The sequence below is a fragment of the Schistocerca cancellata genome, chromosome 1, assembly GCF_023864275.1.
Source record: "Schistocerca cancellata isolate TAMUIC-IGC-003103 chromosome 1, iqSchCanc2.1, whole genome shotgun sequence".
Lineage (NCBI taxonomy): Eukaryota > Metazoa > Arthropoda > Insecta > Orthoptera > Acrididae > Schistocerca > Schistocerca cancellata.
Window position 1 is genome coordinate 508,042,039 of NC_064626.1, and position 20,911 is coordinate 508,062,949.

Genomic DNA, 20,911 nt, shown 5'->3' on the forward strand with positions numbered 1-20,911 from the left:
AATGTAAATGTGGATTAGGAATGGGACTTGAGCGGAAAAGTTCAAACAATCGAGAAAAGCGTAATGTTGATTTTAGTGTTAACAATTTTGAATGAAAATAAGTTGTGCTCTTGCAAAGCAGGAATAAGATGGTGTACAAGGAGGTTTCGATTACTTGCAGACGCCTCGAAGCACCTCACAGGCCTTCTGGATGTATTCTCTTCAGAGGCAAACGGATCGAGAATAAAGGTGCTTATGAATCCACACTACACAGTCACATTCGACGCGTGTAATGGCTCTTCGCGTACAACACTTATTTTAACAGTTCCCCAAATTCGAAAATTCTGTGCATTCGCCGCACCCTGTAGTGTCAAATGTGTCTCATCGGTGCATAGAATATTGCCTGGCCACATGTCATCAACTTCGATCCGTGCCAGAAACCGAGGAGCAAGTTTACAACATTTCTGCGGATCATGAGGTTTGAGTTGCTGAAGCGTCTGGATCTTGTACGGATGACACAACAAAACGTTTCGTGTTGTTGACCATGAGATGAACAATGATCGTGACACTGCGCGACGCATTGCAGGGTAGGACGCATTGTTTCTCCGGGTGCAACACCAAATTCATTCGTGTTTTCAGATTTTATTGCCGTCTTCTTTAAGCCATCGGGCCCCTTCTCAGCCCTTTCAGTCGGCGAAACTCAATGCAGCACCGTAATTGCTGGCCTTCCCATAAAACAGTTTCACTAACAGCGCACTGTGTCTCTTCGACACCATACTGTTCGCTCAATTTTTTGGCTTGTCAAATGACAGCGCGGATGTCACACTATCATACAAACACAGTACAGCGCCCGATTTTCACTGGTGGCCACAATTGGAATTAATTGTTTTTCCAGCCCAAATCGGTTTCGCATTAACGAACTAACATACCTAACAACTTTCGCTGCCGTATAATAATTATAGCTTGTAATGGAATTGCGTCAGTAGCTACACTTTAATTATAACACCCCGGTATAATCCTTATATGTAAGTGTACTATAGCTACGGCTATCAAAATGTCAACTTTTGATAGGGAATTTGTGTCCTGCTCGCACTCAACCCAAGTTCGCTGACTCAGCCGCTGCACTACCTCCCCTGGTGAGAGTCGAGACGGCGGAACGGCACGCCTGCTTTCTGCTATTCAGAGAGGCGCTCATACCGCATTCCACAGCCCGATCGGGAGCGGCCGATCGGCGCAGGCCGGGACGGAATGGAAGCGCGCGCTGTCATAAGGCGGCGCGCCTGCCGTGGCTCGGCTCTCGCCTCGCGACAAATTACCCGGGCCGCCTTTGTTGCCGTGTCGCGGCTGTCCCCATAAAGCAGGCTACCAAACACCTGTTCCTGTAGCTGCAGCACGCGCAGTCGTCCTTTTAGCGAGCGGCCGCGGACCTGCCCGCTGTTTTCGCGGGCACGCGTTGTGCTCCGGTCGTAAACTATGGCCACCACAGCACGTCCTCACGAACAGGGCCACTCCTTACCGACCGCATGCCTTCTGCTAACCAATATTTTTGCCGTCTTATGATTGACTGGGATTCTGGCCCCCGAAATATGGCCGTGAGCTGTGCTGCACGCAGTGTCGTTTAGTGGTCGCCAGTTCAAACCCGATCACCAGCAGAGGTTTGTTATTTAGTTATTATTATTATTATTTCTGGAATTTTTTTCTCGAAATTTCGGAAGTTTGTAATGTTCGCATATTTTAGAACAGTCTATGCTTGTGTAAGAACCAGGGGTCTTCGTCCAGGAGGGGTTTTGTTCTGTTTGTACTTTGGGATCCGCAATTAATGCGCTTTCAGTGCTTAGTTCAAATGGTTCAAATGGCTCTGAGCACTATGGGACTTAACTTCTGAGGTTATCAGTGCCCTAGTACTACTTAAACCTAACTAACCTAAGAACATCACACACATCCATGCCCGAGACAGGATTCGAACCTGCGACCGTAGTGGGCGCGTGGTTCAAGACTGTGCGCCTAGAACCGCTCGGCCGCTCCGGCCTGCTCAGTGCTTAGTGTTTTACTACATTGACGATGGTCTTTTCGTATTTTGACTTGATTGTAGTTAAGACGTAACAATATCAATAGCAACGTGGGAAGATATCACCAATTACTACACACTCACAGTACGTCATCCTCCTAGCTTTTTTTTAAAATTATGGAAAATAAAACATCATTTACGACTGTAAGGATTAAGCCGAGGGCCTTGGAAAATATGATGCTACAGAACAATGCTGAAGATTAGGTAAGTATTTGGATTCCCATAGAAGGGATACTGAATCGAACTGGAGAGGAAGGAAATCACGCCAAGGAGATAGACAGCTGCATCACGAAAGTACCGAAAGCTGCTGTAATGTATATTCATTTACCAACAACCAGTTTCGGTCAGTCGACCACCTTCAAGTCAGCCGGCTGGAGTGGCCGTGCGGTTCTAGGCGCTACAGTCTGGAGCCGAGCGACCGCTACGGTCGCAGGTTCGAATCCTGGCTCGGGCATGGATGTGTGTGATGTCCTTAGGTTAGTTACGTTTAATTAATTCTAAGTTCTAGGCGACTGATGACCTCAGAAGTTAAGTCGCATAGTGCTCAGAGCCATTTGAACCAACCTTCAAGTCACGCATACCACTACTTACGTTTAAAGGAAGGTTGCCTGCGCCAGGTACATATTATACCGAGGAACACAGAAAATGCAGTCTGGAACCGCGAGACCGCTAAGGTCGCAGGTTCGAATCCTGCCTCGCGCATGCACGTGTGTGATGTCCTTAGGTTAGTTAGGTTTCACTAGTTCTAAGTTCTAGGGGACTAATGACCTCAGAAGTTGAGTCCCATAGTGCTCAGAGCCATTTGAACCATTTGAAAACAGAAAACAACGCACCAAGAGGGGAACATCATATAAAAATGAATTTTACTAGACATAATAACACAGCCGAGAGATTCACTTGTTCCCAAAATCGAAACAACATGTAAAGAAATACTGTAAGTACAAGTAGACGAACACAGTCCAGTATCAATTATGCGTTGGACACGTTTTTCTGCAATACTTGTCGAAGCATGGTCCGGCATTGAGCTCAGGCAGACTGAATCATGAATCTTCTGGCCGTGGTAGAGTCGGAATAAGTGCGAAGTCTTCAGCAACTCGGGTTATATTTACTGGAAAAGTGCCCCTGGTAGACCATGTACGGAAGTTCCTGTCTGGAGATGAAGAATGTCACCAACATAACGTTGGCCGCTTACGTTTCCACGTATAATTAGAGAGGACCGGCTATCGTAAGCTATAACCTCCCCCCCCCCCCTCCCACCACACAAACACACACATCATTACATTAACTCTGCGGGCGGTAAGACGTGTGTCAGTGTCGACGGAACTGAATCGTTCACCAGTCTGCCTCTACACCCGTATCCGGCTATCGTCCGTCCACAAAACGAATCGGGATTCATCACTAAACAGTACGTTGTCCCAGTCAGTGACACTCGACGTCGTGCTGGCTTGGTAGACCAAGCGGCCGATGGGATGGTCTTAACGGCAACACACAACAAAGGCGCCTGCGCTGCAAATTCGCATCCGCAAGGCGTCTGGAAATAGTGTGCGGAACAACTTGCACCCGCACATGTGCTTGTATAGTGGAGAGAGGCACTGTAGAATCGCTGATCGCTTGCCGCACGATCGTTCGATGCTCTCGCCTCGTCGTTTTCCTGGTCTCTTCAGAGTTCATACATCGCACTTCGGTACCATCCCGTGTCCACTGTTCCCAAAATCGTCTGACGGAACACTCCGAATGATCGACCTAGCGAGCCACACGGCGCGTCGAGCAGCCTGCAATTTTCATGCCGATAATTAGGCCCGTTCCAAACTGGTTAAACTCTGAGAACTGTCGCCTAACACACTTAACTGGCATTCTGCCCTTACTGACGTACTCCACGAGTCGGGATGTGATTTTCATATTCATGCTTCGTCCACTACGAGCCGTTTAAGCAGAGTCCCCTGTCCGATTGCAGCGCCACTGCAGGGTCTGTGGGCATGCGCACTGGCACCAAACTTGGATCATTTACTAATCGGATCTCACAGCAGATATGTGCAAAGTTTCGTGTATGTACCTTTCATCCCTCTGAGTGCGCTATTTTCAATGTTCCTGAGTGTACCATTACCTACAGCTTTATACATGATGTCAAGGAACACTTCTTTAATGTTACCCGTTACTTGAAAATGGTCACTTGACCGAAAGTCTTTGTTCATAGATAAATACTCATTACAGCAGCTTTCGGTGCTGGTATAATGCCATATACAAACATTTACAGCCGGCCGTAGAGGCCGAGCGGTTCTAGGCGCTACAGTCTGGAACCGCGCGACCGCTACGGTCGCAGGTTCGAATCCTGCCTCGGGCATGGATGTGTGTGTTGTCCTTAGGTTAGTTAGGTTTAAGTAGTTCTAAGTTCTAGGGGACTGATGACCACGGCATTTAAGTCCCATAGTGCTCAGAGCCATTTGAACCAAACATTTACAGAAAATAAACAGTGTTGAAGAGGAATATGTGGCCCAACATAACTGAAAGAAGGGAACGGCTGATGTAACACTTCCTCAGGCATAAAATAATCGTCAATTTGCTAATGGAATGGCGGGAAGTTGGGGGGCGGGGGAACGACATCAACAACATGTCCTTAGAAGGCCTGTAATTGTGTCGTTCATGATTTAAATAATAAATAACTGCCTCAGTTACTCTTTTTCCATACATAGCACGCTGCATCTGGAGAATACATTTTTAATTATCGAGTGTAAATATTTACCCTGGTATCTAATGTGACATTTGTGTGTGTGTTCTGCCTCTCTTGCACTGCAGTTGTGGTTTTGTGATTCTTTTATACGTGTTAATGTTAGAAAATTGCATTTTTGTCTCTCTCATTATTGTGCCCTCTTCACTGTGCAGAAATCCACACTCACGCAAACATCAACCAATACTCACAGTTTGTTCATATGAAACCAAATTGTTTGTGTGAAACCAAAATATGGCACAAAAATATTACGACAGTATGGCTTCTCCCCACCGTCCCCCACCCAAAATTAAGTTTCAGATTTTCTCTTCGCAGTAAAATCATAAAAAGGCCACTACAAGACAGGAAGGACAGGACAACACACACAAAAACGTAGTATGGAACACCAATATAAACATTTGCAGTTGATAATGGGAATAAAATCTCCAAACGCGTCGTGCTAATCATGAGAAAACGTAACTGATGCAGTGTTCTACTATTTAAATGATAATATTAGTAAACTGGAATGTTCTTGCGCGTAAGTCCAGAGCCAATCAGACAGTACAACGTACTGTAATAGACGCACTGTGAGAACTGAAAATCTGTTGCTGACCGAGACTCGAAGGCGGATCTTCTGGTTTTCCCGAGCAGTCGCCTTAAGCATCAAGCTATTTGAGCACGCCTCCAGGTCTGACTCAAGCCTTTATTGTCACAGTTCTTTTCAGCTGTGATGTACGATCACTTGTACCAGAGATTCTCGCACGGGGTATGTGAGAACAGCACCACTGCGGGATTTTAGTCGGTGGACCAACGTTGCTACCCCTTGCGAGGTTAGCCGGGTCTCCTGGGTTGGGTCGCTGTGACGTATTCTGCTCCACAGTGTGAGCTCCTTTACGTCCCTCGCACACTAACCCACATCTTGACAGGGTGTGAATTATTAGTGGCCATGTTACAAGGAACTGGTGACTTTGGAATATAATATAAGCTAACTAATTATTGAATAAGTGACTCACCACTAGGCTTTATCATCTACAAAACAATGAATAAAAATTCAGCTCGTCTTCATATCTAAGTCCCAACAGTTAATCTGCACATCTAGTTATGTGTTACGATGATGGTTGCGCTTTGGCGTAGAGTGTAACATTGTTATCAGTGAACAAAATTCATTATATTACTTCCAGGCCGCAAATCAGCGAAGAAAGTTTCCTGCTACGACTATTCTTATTCATCATTACTATAACTAAATAACTGTGGCAAGAAGAACATCCTACAATTAATTCCGTTGCTGACGACTGTATGCAAGCCTAGTTATTTAACCAATTGTACCAACGGACTTCCATGGAACGTGTTACTCAGCCAATATTGTGCAGTCCCAGAGGCATGTCCGTCGTCTATAAAGATGCTGCCAAGAGCGAAGTCCTGTTACACGGCATTTGGCAAGCTGGCGTTCGTATTGCAATGAATTTCTAGATTTCGAAATGGGCCTATAATAAATCGCCAAATTCTTCGCCACACGCCAGGCTTCTTCCCCTTGTTGCAAAACCATAATGTTTTATTAGTCTTTAACCCAAAGCGTACGCCTCCCTTTGATAAGAATGCTTGTCTTCCCGTTTCTTTCTTTTTAGGGTTCCGTAGTTCCGTTGGTAAAAACGAAACGCTAATAGAATCGCGTTGATATCCGTCTGTCTTTCTGTCTTTCGTTTGTCTATTAAGACTCCTTTTTCTCAGGAACGGGTAGATGTGTCACGTTGAAATTTATGTCACACATTACAGTCTGTGGTCCCTTACAGGTGTAAAAATATAAGCCTGTGCGGCGATTTATGCAACTTATTTTGACAACTTGTCAGTATCGATAACAGACAAAAATTGTCGAAATTATCGATTCCCGTGATGAATGAACTATCCTTTACATAACTACGTTTGTACGGAACACTCTGTGCGCCAGCCCTACTCGTACTTATCCGCATTTTTTATTTATTAAACTGGATCTCCCACAGTGGTAATTACTTCTGGATTTAGGGCTCGTGATTTCTTGCCTTGGTCCGATCTCACGATGACGCTGACCATTTGAAGATCTTCCTCTCAAGGGCTGCGCGTGGACGAATCGGCCGTCCAGCCAACATCGAGTTTTTTGAGAGAAAGACCTATGGGATACGCTGCGCTGATGTCCGGAAATTGTTCTCTCCAGCTTGGCGTAATAGCTGGCTATGTATGTTCCAAGCATATCCCGTGGTCTCCTTCCCTTAAACCCTGCCACAAGAGACAATATAAAATGAAAGAATGGAAATGAAATGAGTAGACCAGTGGGGATGAAATCAGTGAGGATACAATGGTATCATGTTCGAGCGTCAACGCAACGCGTGCGTTAACAATTCGGTAGTGGAGTGCCATAGCCCTTCCCTTCGGCGGTTTCCATCGATTTACTTTTTTTCTAATGCCTCGCAGCAACTGCACGCGTAATCCGGGGGTAGTGTTATTACTGTGACGGAACGTTTAGTGCGATTGGAAACATTTGGTCTAGGGCGCCGGCGCCGGCACAGAGGGTGCAGCTGTGGATCCGAGCGGCCGGCTAGTTGGTCCCACGACAGGCTACAGTAGCTCGCAATCCGAGCCCTGTCACCCGATAGCGCTGTCGCCGCCGACACACGCGCCGGCCGCGCCGCATTCCGGTCGCCTCTTTGACCGGAGCCGGCCGGTATTACCGCCCCCGCACCCCGCCGCACTTTACCTGCCCCACGGCGCTGTCCTCCTCCCATTGTCTGCCAGTCACAGGTGCTCGCTCTCCTTTGACGATCACTCAGGATCGACGCAAGTGAAAGGGAACGAGTGAAGGCGTCGCATCTCCATAATTACAGCAAACTGCTGACGGTTTTACACGTAGGCTACACAGTTTTGGTAGGCTGTTTCCGTTGTGAGGTATCACATAACAACTGAGTGTCAGAGAGCGTGTTCGCGGCACTGGTGGTCCGCATTCTGTCAGGGTAGACCTGAGTCGATGTCCTCTACAGTGGATGGTTCAACTGGCTCTGAGCACTATGCGACTTAACTTCTGAGGTCATCAGTCGCCTAAAACTTAGAACTAATTAAACCTAACTAACCTAAGGACATCACACACATCTATGCCCGAGACAGGATTCGAAACTGCGACCGTAGCGGTTGCTTGGTTCCAGACTGTAGCGCCTAGAACCACACGGCCACTCCGGCCGGCTTCTCTACAGTGGAAGTAACCCCCTGACGGTAGCGTATCGAATGTGACGTTGCAGTCCACGAGCAACGTCAGTCGGGATGGAGCACCAAGAGTTGCCATTGTTCTATACACCCTGTCTTTCGGTACGAAATTACGACGAAAAATGTAACAGTTTAATCCAAACATATCATTAAAATGGATGTATGCATGTATGTTCCACTTCTCCTAAACCACTGGAGCTATTGCAAAACAAACTTGGTACAAATATCACTTATTGTCTGGAGAGAATCATTGAGAACCACCTACCTATGAAAGGGGCGGGGGCGGTGGTAAAAAGTAGCGTAGCTGACGACGTACGAATTTCCAGACTTCGTTTATACGTTATTTCAAAGTGAGATCACTTGCAACAAACTTGAAACACAATTTCAAACCTTGAAGAAACTTTTTCTCGCCGACAACCCCCACAAAATGATGAAAGGAAACAAGTTTTTCGCTTACTACATTTTCTCTGTTCATGCAGTGAAACTGTCGCAGCACGAATCAAGTTTGCTGGCCGATGTGGCCGAGCGGTTCTAGGCACTTCAGTCTGGAACCACGCGACCGCTACGGTTGCAGGTTCGAATCTTGCCTCGGGCATGGATGTGTGTGATATCCTTAGGTTAGTTAGGTTTAAGTAGTTCTATGTTATAGGGGACTGGTGAGCTCAGCAGTTAAGTCCCATAGTGCTCAGAGCCATTTGAGCCACGAATCAAGTTTTAATTTATCACTACTTTGATACTAAATTAATTCACGACGCGTTTTGCATAGCCGAAAGAAATAAGTGGATACAACAGTGGCACACTCTAAATATCAACAATTAAAACAGGCTACCGAAACATAAACTTATTCTTCAACCATGTTGTATTGTATCACAGACTCTTGAAGTAAATTAATACACACACACGGCATTTATTTCATACGGAGAGCACCTTAGCAGTATCTTCGCGACGTGGTAGTTCCTCAAGATGTAAGCTAAGACAGAACTGCTCCACAGCATATACCTCTTCATTTTGCGGTCCGTCTTCATGATGTAACTGTCAGGTAAATTTTGTTTCTCGCTGTCGCGTTGATGCCAAAAAAGTCCTCAAGTGCAGCAGGAGGCAGGGCGATATAAATCAGGGGAATGCATTCGAGCCAGACGACCTGCAATCACTGGCGCGTCAAAAGAAACGTGTCTTCTTTTTTCAGACAACGTTCGCCAAGGGCAGGAAGGAGAGTTAGCTCACCGGAACGCCGCCTTGTTTGCTCTGCGTGTTGTGTTGGCAGTGAGTGGGATCACCTTACCGTGTCAATAGTGCGGGCGATTGGCGAGTTACCTCTGCGGTCGGCAGCTCGTTCACGCTCAACCACAACGCCCGCAACACTTCTGTTCCTCCACCGCAAACATATACCGCCATTCCTTCAGCCGTTGCCACGGCGAGGAACTCCACAAAGTCACGTGAGTTTCGATGGGACGCCGATAATAATAACAAGAAGGGATTGAAAATGACCTTAACTTGCAATTTTTGTACTGTCGCAGCATCGGTGGTATTCTCATTTCCAGCTGGATAGACACGTTAAAAAAAATAATACTGAGTCTGTGAAGGACACTCGTCTGTGACTCACCAGCTGGAATTTGGCGAAGTTCGAGAACCTAGTCACTGATTTCCAGATTGAGGTTCTGAGCAAGAGCCTACGGTGACAGCTAAATTCGACCCCACGGTATCGAATGTCCGTATTTCATACCTACCAAAACATAGTGCCGACAAGATGCTGCAAATTGACTAGTTGTGTTTATACACAATTTTTTTATACTCCAATAAATCTCGAAAGTCCATACTGGACTATGTTTTGGAAAAAACTTTTCACTTGGTATGGAGACTACTGTAACTGATAAAATCCTTTTCAACATATTTTTGGTAGTCACTATTACATAAAATATTACCGGTTAGGACGTCGCAAGTCGTACTTAGATTACAGAAAGCAGTGGGTAACTCGCTAGCACATTGAGAAAAGCATCTGATCAATGTCGAAACGAGTAAATACTTTTATAAATTTAATTTTCCAAACGACCTAGGTTTGTTGATAAAGTTCACGAATGTCGCTAAATAAAAAGGAAAATTTCCATTCTTATACTCTTATTGATAGCCACGCGAAGGTAAAAAGAAAACCAGAAACGGCATACACCGGAACCTTCTAAGGGTCTCGCCGCCTGCTGCTGTTCCCCACATTGCTCTACCAGTCCACAGTTAGTCCATCTGCATCGTTCTTAGGCTGAGTACGCCTGCACTTACAACATTTTTGCGTAAATGTTTGGAGCTGTACCGCTCGTTCTATGAGTGTTTCGCGTCATAAGACTCAGTTGGACTCTAGGAGTCACATTTTTCTGAACTGAATAGGGCTTTGCCTACGGTTCTAATGTGGACATTTAAATCGTCAAATACTTGCACAGAATTAAATGAAAGGTTACCAGTTGCATAAAAGCCACTCCGTTCTCCTTTCTACTGAATACGCTAATAGCACCTACGCATTTGTTTCGCAGATTCTTTAATGTTGTATTTACGACACTTGGCAAATGTATACAAACAGTATTGTAGTATTTTCTCGGAGATAGCGAACAATGCTGCGTCGTGATTAACACACTGAATTCGCTCCGGGATGGGCCGGGTTAAGACCCTCGTCTACCCATCCTGGGGTCTGTGGTTTCCCTGAAACACTGAAGAAGAATGGTGTGATAGTTCTTTTGATATGGACACGGTCGCTTCCCTTCCTCGTCTTTTACCTATATGAGCATCCCGATAATGACATCGTCGACTAGAGTTTAAACCCAAATCGGCCTTCCTTTGTTGCTTCTTGGAACTACTCAGACGGCAAGTGACCTAAACCTGCGAACTTGTGGAACGTCTCTCTTCTGCTAGTCTTCACCTAACGATAATACTTCCTTGCTGACTAGAGACACTCAATACTGTTTGCATAGTCAGTATTTATCATCTCAGCATTTTCGACTTCGTAAGAGCCCTATGCAGATGACTAACACATACTCTCAAAAATGTTTAAATGAGTGTGAAATCTTTTGGAACTTAGCTGCTAAGGTCATCAGTCCCTAAGCTTACACACTACTTAACCTAAAATATCCTAAGGACAAATACACACACCCATGCCCGAGGGAGGACTCGAGCCTCCGCTGGGACCAGCCGCATAGTCCATGACTGTAGCGCCTTAGACCCTCGGCTAACACATACTCTAATGAGATGTCTCTACGGTCTGTACTTTTGCGATAAGCTCCACGGGTAGCCGTATAACATTAATTTACCTCTAAAAAACATCCGGATTTCATCCCATCATAGCTCCGTAGCTTCACATTTCTGATGGAAATTATACACCAATCATTCTTTCAGAAATCGTCTTCGTGCTTAAGTATGTAAAAAAAATTAGGCGAGATACGGAAATACTTACAAAACAACAGAGGAATAAAATTCCAGAATCAGAAACGAGATTCCTAACAGTTATGAAAGAATGCACAAAACAGTTGAAATCAAACAAGTATATATGTTAGATAGTAGTTAAAAGTTGAACCAATAAACAATGTAATGGATGACTACGGAATTAAATGGAAATACATGTGAAAAGTATATCAGAACGGCGATTACCACCACGAGCCATAAAATATGTGCCACATGGATTAAATGGCTCTGAGCACTATGCGACTTAACGTCTGAGGTCATCGGTCGCCTAGAACTTAGAACTAATGAAATATCACTAACCTAAGGACATCACACACATCCATGCCCGAGGCAGAATTCGAACATGCGACCCTAGCGGTCACTCGGCTCCAGACTGTAGCGCCCAGAACCGCACGGCCACTCTGGCCGGCCACATGGACAGAAGTCTTGGAGACACGAGAAGGGGTTGCATGCATAAGGCTGACCCAGTTAAACTGAATCCTTGAAACTCGTGATGATATTTTGACCGAGTGGACGTATTCTCATTACGACAAAAAATATCAAAACGCTGTTCAGTTTGTCTAAGAGTCCACTGTTATCTCCGCAACACAGTCAAGAGTACGAGTAAAAACAATCGATAGCAAAGTTCAAAAAATGGCTCTGAGCACTATGGGACTTAACTGCTGTGGTCATCAGTCCCCTAGAACTTAGAACTACTTAACCGAACTAACTAACCTAAGGACATCACACACATCCATGCCCGAGGCAGAATTCGAACCTGCGACCGTAGCGGTCGCGCGGTTCCAGACAGTAGCGCCTAGAACCGCTCGGCCTTTCCGGCCGGCTATAGCGAAGTAAAAGCAGGCTTTAAGACCTGCAAATTATTTCGTAAGTAACCTCTTCAGACTCACGGTCACTTTGCCGACAGTCGTGGCATTGAGAGATACGGACAAACACTGAACGGCCAAAGATAAGATTACGCTCTTCGTCGAGACTTACAGCAAACGTAGACTTGATGTGGAGCGCGTATGCGTGATTTCAGCTGGTACTAGTAAAGGGAACGCGTTAGTTTCTGCGGAAGAGCCAGCACCCGAGTGCCGCAGGAGCTGCGAAGAGAGCGATCGAAGCGCGTCGGTGAAATTCATTAGGCCCCGCGAGCCGGCCCAGCTCCAATAAGCTGTACGATTAACCCCGTAACGCGGGCCACTGAAGCGCGAAGCGGGCCGACCGGGGGACATAAACCGCTCGGGGCGCGGTCTCTCGCGGATTAACGCCGCAGCGTCAAAAGCGGGAAACCGAACCAGCGGCGACGGCTGAGGGTAATGTGCGCTGACGGACGCTGACACGCCGCTGTGTCTCGTGTCGACTGCTGAACACGATTATCCCCACGACATCCCAACCGGGATTACTTTTTAACGGGCATTACCGTCGCACGCACGTGGACCGTCTTCCTGGTCACAGCATCGTTTTCAACGATTGCTTACGGGATTATAGTGACGAAAACACATTTAACTCCGGTGCGCTTGCATTTTTGTCCTAAATGTAATGACGCTTTTTATCGAAATGTTATTAGTTTTCCTAAAACTCCACTCGAAATAGTGGTCATTTCTTGAAAATAGGCTAATCTGTTATAGTGGTGCATATAAATGGCAGAAGACTGCGGCCTCACTAAAACAATTCACTACGGTGAAATACTGTGAATAACAATTAAACTAGAATCCACAGGGTGATCACATTGGCGTTTTTCACGGGGGGTTTCTACTGTACCCGTGGCTTGAGAGTGCCTGCACGATACCTTAGCGTATTCATTCACGGTACTGTTCATCCTCTGTCATAAAAAAAACCTCAGTTTTTTATCGATGGGATTTGAAAAATGTCATGCGCCATCCGCACAGAGCCGCTGACACGAAAGCTACGAAGGAACAAATGAACAGGAAAAGAGGAGGTAGCTTCCTTGACAAGTAATTAAGAACCACCTGCCTTCCGGGTTCAACTCTAACCACAATGAAAAATCAACAGTGGCGGCCGAAGGCTCCCGATATAAGGAATCACCGTTGTTCTGCCAAGGCCTTCTCAAAGAGGACGGAGGAGCGAACAGAGTATACCTCGCGTAGACGTCATGATATTAGCGATGATCTTAAAATTTGGAGTCGGTGTCCATGAAGTGAACGAAGTAACGGAACTCTGCTACCCTGGAAGCAAAGTAGGGGGAAGATGACACGCTAATAATGGAGGACGGTAAAGCAGACTAGCACAAATAAAGATAGCGTTCGTGGCCAAGAGAATTCTACTGGTATCAAACGCAGGCCTTAATTTGAGAAATAAATTTCTGAAAATATACGTCTGAAGGACAGCATTGTATGGAAGAGAATCATGGAACGTGGGAAAACCGCACCAGATGATAATCGAACCGCTTGAGATAAGGTGCCACAGAAGAATGATGAAAAAAGATAAGAAATGAAGAAGTTCTTCACAGAAACATGTGGAGAAGGGGCAGGCACAAGCGGTAACCTCCATGGTACTAGATGGAGCTGTAGACGTGAAAACTTTAGGGCAAGAAAGAGATAGGAATATATCCAGCAAATAATTGTGGACGTAGGTTGCGAGTGCTACTCTGACATGGAGAAGTTGCCACAGGAGAGGAATTCGTGACGGGCTGCGTGTGTGACCAATGGAGATGCATTTTGGAAGAGATTTTACTTCAGGGAGCACCCAGTCTTCTATTTCCAAGGAAATGAAAAGTTAGACGTTCGGGTCTATGACACTGTGCGAGGAATGAGTCGGAACATTCTGAAACCTATCTTAAACAATGAACTCATAAAATGAAACACATAAACATAAGCTACCTAGACGCCTTTAATGTAAATTCATTTTTAAAAACAGGAAAAACTGGCCGCTGTTGCCGAGCGGTACTAGGCGCTTCAGTCCGGAACCGCGCGCCTGCTACTGTCGCAGGTTCGAATCCTGCCTCGGGCATGGATGTGTGTGGTGTCTTTAGGTTAGTTAGGTTTAAGTAGTTTCTAAGTCTAGGGGACTGATGAACTCAGATGGTAAGTCCCATAGTGCTTAGAGCCATTTGAATCATTTTGAACAGGAAAACTTCAAACTGTAACAAGTTCTCTAAAGGGGAAAAAATATAACAGCACTGCAAGAAACAAGGTGTACTCATAAACATCACTTCGATTCAGACATTCAGGTTATCTAATTGAAAACCAGGAAAATGAGTTACGAAAAATGTATCGAAAATGGAACAGGTTTTATTGTAAACAAAACCATATTAAACTCAATAACAGAATTTAAATCAAGTAATGAATGGCTTTCCACACTAACATTTAAATTTTCAAAGTTAACACTATTCTAAATACACACGCACCAACAAATGAGAAAAAACAGAACACATGAAGAGCAAACAGAAAAGTTTAGGCAAAATGTGTCAAACATCCTACATCACAGTCCATCGAAAAAGACAGTATTGCTGCTTGAAACCTTTACTGCACACCTGGCAAACAACGGCTCCACTTATCAGTATTAGGAAAATTATCTCAGTACTATATATATAATTACACAAAATATCAGTATAGTACGGGATTAAGACGTGAACAAGAGCTATAATGAGAACTGTTCATCATCAACGTCGCTATTCAGATTCCTTCCACTGTTCAGACTAAACAGTATCAATTTTCTGGGGTCGCTTCTTGATTTTGTTCGCAAGACTTTCCCTTTGAGGGTGTCCTAAATGAAATCATTATACTTATTTATATATCCAGATAATTTTACTTTTCGTCCTGTGTGGTCTTAATCTTTTTCTTCCATTAATTTCTTTTAGTACTTACTCAGTGGATTTTCTTTATTGCAAAATGCTTTTGTCTCTCTGCACTACTCCTACATCTCTGTTACTTCTAATTACCTCAATAGCAGTTTCCACGGGGTTTTCCGTTAACAATCAAAAAGTGAATAATGCCTTTTTTTCTTGTTTCTGTTTTAAATTACTTGTTGATTAAAAATAATTTTTATTCCTGAACATTTTTTGACGTATATGCTTTTTGTTCTGATAAACATCGGTGTTACGTAGCCAGCTATCGCTGTACTGTCCGCCTGGGAGTGCTGTTTCACTTGCTTTACTTTTGCCCCTACTACCTTCGTGTTTACTCTCACTTGCCTTCTAAATTTAACTGTCACTTGTGTACTGGTTGATGTTTGCCCAGGCCGTCAGCCAAGATTCCTAACGTTAAATACAGATTACGTTCCTGAATTTACTAATGTGAAGGAATTTTTTCCGTTGCTCTTATCCATTTCGTTCTAATTTTCTTTCTTACTATTTCTTACTATTTCATGGCCTATGAACAAATCTAATAGATACAGGGATAGACGACTCTCTTGTCACATGCTTCCTCTCATCCTAGCTGTTCCTTAATACTACCAGTAACTGCTTTTCATTACCGTATCTACTAAAATTTAGTCTTCTATCTCTCCAGGGCACTGCAGTTTCATCAGTTTCTCCAAACAATGACAACTTCATGCTTTTGGCCTACGAATATTGTGTGTTGTCTCTGTTCATCGCAGTTCCACCTTCTGAAGTAGTTAACAGTGCCATTATAGGTCGTGGTAGTCTTGCAGAACAGAGTCATTTTGAACCAGTCTCATGATTGCAAATATCCAAAATTCTTAACATTTATCCACCCAATTATTTGTATACTACCTGGACGCTTTAGTGTCCTCATGACAGTTATTGTTGGAACGTTTTCGAACTGAAGGAGGCAGCTCGTCAACAGGCGCTGCTATTGACGCTCACCATTGCACGGCGAGCCCCTGTATTTGTATCGGGCAGCAGTGTCGAGGACACATTAGCACGGCCACTTTTCGCCAGACATTTTCGTCTGGTCGCCTCTGCCGGTAGTAACCGTGCCACCGGTAGTCCCCTGTGGTCCCCATCTCACCGTGAGTTATGCGTCGTTTAGGACCGCGTTCTCGCCCGCCCCGTATAATGCACTACGTGAGCCAAATACCATTTCCGGTGCATGAATAAACAGCACACCTACAAGGCGGCCACGTTTTGTTTGTTTCTCTCCCACCACTTCTTTCGCCTCTTTTTTTCTACTCGCCAGCCAGAGGAAATAAACAAGTAAAAAAGAAGAAACGCAAATGGCTGCGCTTGATATATGGAGGCAATGCAGTGAACGCTAGGCTAACCCATTTTCCCAGCAAACCACTCGCAGTATGCTGGAGGGCTTCGAGGGGAAGTGATATTTAATTCAGGCCTGTACCACAGTGAAGAGAGGTGCTCGCACACGGGTGAAAAGTTACTCGTGTGCGGCGGAGCCGGCCACAGAAATAATGGAAAAGTGTCCCTCTCTTCGTTTTGACAAGTTTAAAAGCATGGAACAGGCAAGACCGCGAGAAAGATCCAGTTGCATAAAGAGCGGAGCAGCGCGCCTGGACTCTTTGGTCGCTTTCGGAGTTGTCGGCTGTCGTCGACATCTCCGAAGTGAACATATGGCGGCCAATTATAGCGGTACAGCGACCGTAGACGGTCGTTCAAAATCGGAAAACCAGACTTCTGGGGCACTGAGAAGACGGATAAGAGGCACTGGCGTAGGGCCCAAAAAGAAGTAGCAGAACGTCGACCCACTGCGTTGAAATGTGTGACTGCGAAATTTATCGCCTTCCTCTGCTCGCTGCTATTTGCTGTTGTGCTGTTTAGATTGCTTTGTTGCTTCTCGAACTGCAGTTTAGGCTGCCGAATGTCGTAGCGTTAAGAAGGTACTTCGCTCAACGTCGCAGTCCTCAACATGTACACGCGCACCATTTATACCCTCACTCAGGACGAGCCGTCCTATGATACTGCAGGATCTTGCTCTTTATCTTCAACTGCTTCTTTGAAACTTCTCGTATCAGCACTCTCAGAGTTGAAGATTTTCAATTTGCAGGAGGTGGACTAAATAACAAAGAGACTCGACCTCACGGCACTCTCATCAAACGCATGTTTCACACTGAGTGTGCCTCAAGAGTTTTCGTCAGCTGTACACATGTTTTATAGCAGTTAATATCGTAAATGCAAAACACTTGTTTCCCTAAATCTGTTCAGTGTTGAGTAAGTAGGATTCCGCACCTTCTTCCAACCGGACCTAATCCTCGTACTGCATAAATTTTCATTGTGACCTGACAGTCTACATAAAAGAATTTTACTCAGACTGTCCAATCTCATCACCTATAGAATGATGATGAGCAAAAGGGCTGCTGATAGGCAGGCGAAGTCGGCAAAATTGTTACTTTTGACCATGGGAATAAATACCGGCAAGACAATGCCAAACTTCTTTGTTTAGACTGCAGTAGTTCACAGGATTGATACATAGTGTATGAGTAAATTATTCACACAAACACCAGGTTATGTTTGTATTAGCGACTATACCACAGTCCCATGACGTAAATAGCAGAGATAGTGGAATCAACATTTTTTCAGACAGTGTATATATCCTGACAACGTTTTCTCCTGGAGAGACTGATTCTTTTAGACGCAGAGCGACCGACTAAGTATACCTTAAATTTATCCCCGAGTTCCAGTTCTTACTTAACTAATATCTTATTTATCTGGCGCTGAAGAAAATCTTCCCAAGACATTAACATTAATGAAGAAGACACAGATACGAAGTACTCGCGAATGAGTATAATGTTACTATCATGTAAGAGTATTCGGAAGCAGGTTGCGTTCAAGTGTAATTACTAACTTGAAAGATAAATCGTCGTGATGATCAGATATTAAACTGGGTGAATGTGGACAGAATGCACGCGAAAGGTATGCTGCCAATGTAATGTGAAAAACAAACCTTTTCGATGTTCGCAAAGAAAAATTTATGACATCTGTAAAGTGTCATGGTAGTCATTCAGAAAGGATGATCAAATTCGTATCCTGACACGTTTCAGTAGCTGCAGAATGCAAGCAAGTAAAGCTACATTAACGGACGGACTACAGACGTCTTAACCTCTTTGGATCCGGGCCGCTTCTAACAGGTGTAATTGATCCCTGCGACAATTCAGAAGTAGATATGAGGGACGAATTGCTAACGGCGTGGGCATGTTAATCGCATAAAGTACGATGGTCCCGCTATTAGCATATACAGATCTTGGCAAAGTGTATCTCAAATTTGTTCCTCCTAAGGACTATGAAATACTCCGTTAAAAAAAGTCAGTGAACCAGATTCTGCCCAAACAACACATTTTAAAATTCTGGTGATAGTAATGATAGCCAAGCACAATTTTGAGAAATATATCTTTATTTATTTACTGTATCCTGATAAACTCACGCAAATAGTTCTCGATATGTTGAGAACGATTAGTTTCAGATGTCTGCAGTCATAAAATCATGCAGGCTCCATAAAATCAGACAACTACATAGGGGTACGATTCAAATTTGGATTGTGTTACGTCCCTTGCCGCTAGCCGGTGAGCCTGTTAGATCGCACCGTGGATACTATTCGGAGCTGCCTCCAGCCGAGGAAAGGATCAGTGAGCGCAAGGCGTTACAAGCGTCAACAATAGATCGTTGCGCCACGCCGTACAAGGAGTGCTAACGAATACATATCACTCTGAATGTAATGAGTGGATAATTGAGTAATGAAGATATGGGCAATTTCCAGCGTGGCCTGTACGCCTAACGCGAATGTGTACGCACACGCTCCTACGTTCGTGTATATATACACATACACGCCTCCACACACAGTAAGAACATCTTGACGTTACGGCGGCCACTAATCATGAGATCTAAGTGGCCTTTTCAATGAGTTTCGCTAGCAGACTGTTCCGTTATTCAGCAAGGCTAATGATGTGAGCATCGGGGTATGATATTGCCTTGTTTGCTTTGTCCATATCAGCCACTTTGAACAGTCTGAAATATAGACCTCTCTTCGAATCACATCGTCAGATTGAACTATAATGGTAAAACCAGCTGTCAAAGTATGTTTAAAAAAAGTCAGGTTCAGTGGTACTGGAAGGATTGAAGAGAGAAAATATCGAACGTGAGGGTGCCCTAATGTCACCTCCTTTGTAAAATTCAGTCTCAGGCAGGTGGTGCCTGAAATAAATACACTGACAGATGAAAATATAGTTATTCATATATATATAAAGCATTTATATCAAACCTGAAAATGTTCTTAAAATCAAACAATAAATAATAATTATATAGTGAACATTCCATAGTCCTGCGACATAGCTATGAGTACTTACTCCAAGGAGTAACTGCTTACAAGAAAAATGCACTTCTGCGACAGATCGTACGTAGTGTCATCACTTAAGCGACACAGAATCTAGTGACAGATCAGAAAACGGTAAAAAAAATTACGAGTTATCGATTAGCAACTGCTGGAAGTTTGGAGGAGATTAAGTTAGCTACCGGACGAGAAATGACAAGCATAAATTTTCCTCGAGATAAGCGGCTCAAGGACGATCAAAATGTGCTTCCTAAACGAGCGTAGCAATATAAGCGGCGCGTAGTAAATAGAACAGAGCCATATTTCTTGAAATTCATTTTCTGGAATTTATAACCACGGAAAATTATCTCATGAAAGTCGCTAAGGACGGATCATTGATATTGTTGAGACCAGTTTTTTTTTAATTTTTTGTTTCGTTTCCGTACATCATCCATTCAGCCAGCCTTCAAGAAATCAAGTTCAAGCATACAGAAGATTTAATTTAACTCCACTGCCTTTATGAATTACCTTCTAAAGTGTATATGGAACTGAAAGTAACAGCAATTTGAAATGCACATCCATGACCGCCTGTGAACACCGCTTTACAGGGATACGACGCTGTTGTTAGATAATGGATGTCGCTAAGCACAGAACTTGGTGCATCAATGCAATAAGCACAGCCTCTACTCGGGACCTAGCAAGTCAGTTTGTTCAAAAATGGTTCAAATGGCTCTGAGCACTATGAGACTCAACATCTTAGGTCATAAGTCCCCTAGAACTACTTAAACCTAACTAACCTAAGGACATCACACACGCCCATGCCCGAGGCAGGATTCGAACCTGCGACCGTAGCAGTCTCGCGGTTCCGGACTGCAGCGCCAGAACCGCACGGCCACCGCGGCCGGCACAAGTCAGTTTGTACTTGCGGGGACGAGCGGGAAGAGGGACTCGTATGAAGTTACACATGAAATGAAAACCGGTTCCGTAATTTCAGTTTCGTTATACAGTGCTACCTGTGAAAACTGAAGCTAAGGAGCAACGAAGACAATCTGTAGATTACTCAACAAACAAAGGTAGTTAATTTATTTTGGGAAAAACAGTGATGCATGATGCCGTCATTAACAGCAATAGATCGTTTACAAGAAAAAGTGCTGAGTGCAAAAGAATTCTGATCTCCCCCCGCCCTGAGTTGAAAAGGTGTTTTGGTGAGATTTCATACGAAGAACAGTGACTGGGAAGCAGAGTTCATATACTGTAAGAGGGAGGTGTAATGCCCCATCGAATCATACTGGTTTAGTCTTTTTGCGGTTTTCCTACGTAACTCTTGGT

At 44.4% G+C, this 20,911-nt stretch overlaps 1 protein-coding gene across 1 annotated transcript in view; it reads right to left on the bottom strand.

Moving 5' to 3' along the window:
• LOC126178215 (endothelial transcription factor GATA-2-like) overlaps positions 1–20,911 on the bottom strand; it is a 626,632-nt gene that overhangs the window by 508,108 nt on the left and 97,613 nt on the right. The window lies entirely within an intron of this gene.